Source organism: Syngnathus scovelli, chromosome 12 (genome assembly GCF_024217435.2).
Source record: "Syngnathus scovelli strain Florida chromosome 12, RoL_Ssco_1.2, whole genome shotgun sequence".
Taxonomy (NCBI): Eukaryota; Metazoa; Chordata; class Actinopteri; order Syngnathiformes; family Syngnathidae; genus Syngnathus; species Syngnathus scovelli.
Genome location: NC_090858.1, coordinates 11,602,455 through 11,608,454, shown reverse-complemented (window position 1 = coordinate 11,608,454; position 6,000 = coordinate 11,602,455).

Genomic DNA, 6,000 nt, shown 5'->3' with positions numbered 1-6,000 from the left:
CAGGGTTTATTGAAGCAACTCAAAATACAGACTCGGTAAACTGACATGACTTAAACAATAACTTGACTGACCGGGACGTGAAACAAGAAGACAGCAGGACATGACGGCATCAAGACAGTACGACAACCCCGAACGACAGCAACCAAAACCAATGACCAAAACCAATGATCCGACAGGGAGAGAGGGGCAGACAGGACTTTTATACACGACAGGTAACGAGAGGCAGGTGGGAACAATCACACTGATCATGGGCACACAGGAGGGGAGGGGCGAGCACACAGACAGAAACCAAGACAGACACATAGTGGAGCAGTTGGGTGCGAGACGTGACAGAACCCCCCCCACAAGGGACGTCTCCCGACGTCCCAAAAAAAAAACTAGGGGAACCGAACCGCACCGCACTCGGGCGGCGACTTGGGGAACCGAACCGCACCGCACTCGGGCGGCGACTTGGGGAACCGAACCGCACCGCACTCGGGCGGCGACTTGGGGAACCGAACCGCACCGCACTCGGGCGGCGACTTGGGGAACCGAACCGCACCGCACTCGGGCGGCGACTTGGGGAACCGAACCGCACTCGGGCGGCGACTTGGGGAACCGAACCGCACCGCACTCGGGCGGCGACTTGGGGAACCGAACCGCACCGCACTCGGGCGGCGACTTGGGGAACCGAACCGCACCGCACTCGGACGGCGACTTGGGGAACCGAACCGCACCGCACTCGGGCGGCGACTTGGGGAACCGAACCGCACCGCACTCGGGCGGCGACTTGGGGAACCGAACCGCACCGCACTCGGGCGGCGACTTGGGGAACCGAACCGCACCACACTCGGGCGGCGACTTGGGGAACCGAACCGCACCGCACTCGGGCGGCGACTTGGGGAACCGAACCGCACCGCACTCGGGCGGCGACTTGGGGAACCGAACCGCACTCGGGCGGCGACTTGGGGAACCGAACCGCTCTCGGGCGGTGACTTCGGGGAACAGAACCACGCTCGGGCGGCGACCTAGGGGACAGAACCTCACTCCGGCGGCGACTTCGGGGACAGAACCGCACTCGGGCGGCGACTGCGGGGACAGATCCGCACTCGGGCGGCGACCTAGGGGACAGAACCGCACTCTGGCGGCGACCTAGGGGACAGAGCCGCACTCTGGCGGCGACTGCGGGGACAGATCCGCACTCTGGCGGCGACTTTGGGGACAGAACCGCACTCGGGCAGCAACTTCGCGGACAGAACCGCACTCGGGCGGCGACTGTGGGGACAGATCCGCACTCGGGCGGCGACTGCGGGGACAGATCCGCATTCTGGCGGTGACTTCGGGGACAGAACCGCACTCGGGCGGCGACTGCGGGGACAGATCCGCACTCGGGCGGTGACTTCAAGGACAGAACCGCACTCGGGCGGCGACCTCGGGGACAGAACCGCACTCCGGCGGCGACCTAGGGGACAGAGCCGCACTCTGGCGGTGACTTGGGGGACAGAACCGCACTCGGGCGGCGACTTCGGGGGCAGAACCGCACTCGGGCGGCGACTGCGGGGACAGATCCGCACTCTGGCGGTGACTTCGAGGACAGAACCGCACTCTGGCGGTGACTTCGGGGACAGAACCGCACTCGGGCGGCGACTTAGCGGACAGAACCGCACTCCGGCGGCGACCTAGGGGACAGAGCCGCACTCTAGCGGTGACCTAGGGGACAGAGCCGCACTCGGGCGGCGACTTCGGGGACAGAACCGCACTCGGGCGGCGACTGCGGGGACAGATCCGCACTCTGCGGAAACTCGGGGAAACACAACCGCACTCTGCGGCGACTCGGGGAAACAGAACCGCAATCAGCGGCATACAAAACTCAGTGCCGCAATCGGCCGCAACTCAGGAAGTCCGTACGGCAATTGGCGGCGACTCCGGAAGTCTGTACCGTGATCGGCGGCCACTCACAAAGTCCGTACCGTGATCGGCGGCATTCGGAAGGCGGGGTTGTGCGCGGCGGCAAGAGCCATCACGCGCCGCAGCAGAGGGAGCGGAGCCAGGGACGATCGCGGGTCCGACGCAGCTGGCTTGGATGTCCGGCGACGTTCGCGGGTCCTGCGACGCTGGGGTGGAGCCCGATGGCGGCCGTGAGTCTGATGACACCGGGGGGGGCACTCCGATAGCGGCCGCGGGTCCGGCGTCGCGGCAGCGAAGTCCGACGACGGTCGCAGAGCTGATGGCGCCGGGGGGGAATTCCGATGGCGGCCGTGAGTCCGGCGTCGCTGGAGCAAGATCCGATGGCGGCTGCAAGCCCATGGCGCTGGAATATGCTCGGATGTGGATCGGGCGAAGCAGCGGGAGCTGGTGGTGAAGGGTGGTCCAAGCGCTGGCCGCTGTGATGGTCGGATCATTCTGTCACGGTCGGGTGTAGCATGGAGCAGGGCGACCAAGTGCAGCTTGGACCAGGGTTTATTGAAGCAACTCAAAATACAGACTCGGTAAACTGACATGACTTAAACAATAACTTGACTGACCGGGACGTGAAACAAGAAGACAGCAGGACATGACGGCATCAAGACAGTACGACAACCCCGAACGACAGCAACCAAAACCAATGACCAAAACCAATGATCCGACAGGGAGAGAGGGGCAGACAGGACTTTTATACACGACAGGTAACGAGAGGCAGGTGGGAACAATCACACTGATCATGGGCACACAGGAGGGGAGGGGCGAGCACACAGACAGAAACCAAGACAGACACATAGTGGAGCAGTTGGGGGCGAGACGTGACACTTACTTAACTTTCGTTTCGTTTCTAATAGCGCTTTATATTTTCCCCTTTATTTTCTGCAGAATTTAACTTAAGTGTGCACACAAATTACTTTTTCCCAAGGTATACCAATCCTTGCACTCCGAGGCCTCATTGCCACGTTTTCCCTTTTTCACACAGAGGGATTTTCTCTACACACACAATGCCGTCCAGCACCTATTTCCCAAACGCGGTCTGTACAGGCTCAAATTTATCAAACTTTGACAGACGTGCATGCTATTATAATACGTCCCCATAGAGGAATTGAACCGCAAGCAGATCGTATCAGCTTAATCAATATTCAAAAACCGCCAGTCCTAAGTTTTACCTGGGGGCCTCTTACACCAGCAAATTGACAAGCCTTATAACTCACATACACCTCTAATTCGATCAGTGCCCAAACGACGTGGCTTCGCGTGCATCATTCTCTTCGGCCCACAGGTCCCTGACCTGGCCGGATATATTCTCCATCCACTCTCACGGTACGGATGCCCAGGTTGCGCTTGTTCCTATTTGTTAAGGATCGGACAGTACAGCCAAGTGCGTAGCGACAGACTTTATTGGAGAAGGGGATGATGGGAACAGCTGGCGCTGGAGCGGCGATCGGGCTGGAGAGGACAAACGATTCTGCGGGGGTTTCAAATAGTCAAGCGAGTCAGTATCTCCGGGACTGATGAGCGAAGCAGCATCAAGGGACAGACGGACACTCAGGTCTGCGCTGGCGGCGCTGATATAGCGCTGTCCATGAACCCGTGGCAGGTGACGGTGATTCCGCTGACAGGGGGGCGTGGTCCTGTCGCAGGTGGCACCAGCACGTGACAGAACCCCCCCCCCCACAAGGGACGGCTCCCGACGTCCTCAGGAACCGAAAAAAAAAAAAAAAAAGGAAGGCAATACCCCGGGCGGCCAGGTGGAGGGGTCAGCACACCGCCGAAACGTCCGACACCTCGCCAGACGCAGGATCGACGGACGCGGGGGCAGAAGACCCCGGTACCGGCGGGCAAGACCTCCCCGGACCCTCACCCCTGGTCCCCTCGTCCTTCCTCGGGCGCCCGCGCTGAGGGCCCGGTTGGTCCGGATGACAGTGATGGAACTCCGTGATGAGCGAACGGTCGAGTATCCAGCGGCTCGGAACCCAGGAGCGGTGCGCGTCGTCATAACCCTCCCAATCCACGAGGTATTGTAGGTCACGACCACGCCCACGGAACGGGCGCCGGCGCCAACGCGCTCTCATGGATGGGCCGCACACGGGACACGTGGAACGTGGGATGAACCTTCATGGAGTCTGGAAGGAGCAGACGGACTGCGGCCGGGCCAATCACCTTCTGAATAGGGAACGGTCCAACAAAGCGGGGCGCCAGTTTGCGGGATCCCGCTCGCAGCGGCAAATCCCGCGTCGAGAGCCACACACGCTGCCCCACTCTGTACTCCGGAGCCGGCGTCCGGTGCTTGTTCGCCTGGCGGGCGTAGCCTGAAACAGAGCGGAGAAGAGTGACTCGGCCCCTCACCCAGGCACGATGACAACGGTGGACACAAGCCTGGGCCGACGGGCACGCCGCACCACGCTCCTGGTGGGCGAACAAGGGTGGCTGGTACCCGAAGACGCAGTGGAAAGGCGAAAGTCCCGTGGCCGAGCTGGGGAGGGAATTGTGAGCATACTCCACCCAGGGAAGCTGTTGGACCCACCCGCGCTGCCCAGTTCTTGGTTCAGGCGCTCCGCTTGACCATTGGACTGAGGGTGAAACCCCGACGAGAGGCTGGCCGTGGCGCCGAGGAGTCGGCAGAACTCCGTCCAGAAGGTGGAAGCGAATTGAGGACCTCGGTCCGACACGATGTCCTGTGGGAGACCGTGGTGACGAAACACCTCCCGCACCATGATGGACGCAGTCTGCTTCGCAGATGGGAGCTTAGGCAGAGGAATGAAATGCGTCATCTTGCTGAAACGGTCCACCACCGTGAGGACCACCGTGTTTCCCTCAGAGGGGGGGAGGCCCGTGACAAAGTCGATTGACAGGTGAGACCAGGGACGCTGGGGAACCGGCAAGGGTTGAAGCAGCCCGGCCGGAGGACGAGTAGACGTCTTGTAGCGCTTACAAATTGAGCAGGCTCTGACGTAATCGCTGGTGTCCATTTGCCAGGTGGGCCACCAGAAACGCTGTGCCACCACGTACCTCGTGCGTGCAGCGCCGGGATGACAGCCCAGGTGTGAGTCGTGCACCCATTGCAGCACGGACGATCGCAGGCCTTCAGGGACGAACATGCGACCCTCCGGGCAGTTGCTGGGGCCGGGTTGATCGCGTGATGCGGCTTCCACTTGGTGTTCTCCCATGTAAAAGCCGCCACCCGAACCGAGCTCGGGAGGATAGTGGGAGGCGGACCCTGTCCCTCCTCCCCACCAGGAAACAAACGCGACAGGGCGTCCGCCTTCGCGTTACGGGAACCCGGTCTGTAGGAAAGAGAGAACTCAAACCGGTCAAAGAACAGAGCCCACCGTGCTTGTCTCGCGTTCAGTCTCTTGGCCGATCTCAGATACTCCAAGTTGCGGTGGTCGGTCCAGACAATGAACGGAGTGGTGGCGCCCTCCAGCCAATGCCGCCACTCCTCCAGAGCCAACTTGACGGCGAGGAGCTCCCGATTACCGATGTCATAGTTCCGTTCTGAGGCTGACAAACGGCGAGAGAAGAAGGCGCACGGGCGGAGACGATCGTCTTGGCGGCTACGTTGAGACAACACCGCCCCGACACCCACGTTCGAGGCGTCCACTTCGACCACGAACTGTCTGTCGGGATCGGGAACTCTGAGGATGGGAGCGAATGTGAACCTCCTCTTAAGCTCCTGAAATGCCTGTTCCATCCGTTCTGTCCATTTGTACGGGGAGGCGGGGCTGGTAAGGGCGGTGAGTGGCGCGGCCGCCGTGCTGTATCCACGGATAAAACGGCGATAAAAGTTCGCGAATCCTAAGAATTGTTGCAGCCGCTTGCGTGTCTCGGGAACAGGCCATGACGTGACCGCCTCCACCTTCCCAGGGTCCATTTCGATGGATCCCTCACGCACCACGTAGCCGAGGAATTTGACAGAGGAGGCGTGGAACTCGCACTTCTCTGCCTTCACGTAGAGCGAATTCTCTAGGAGGCGTCGCAGCACCGCCCGAACATGCTTGATGTGCTCAGGGAGCGAGCGGGAGAAGATGAGGATGTCGTCCAAATAAACGAACACGA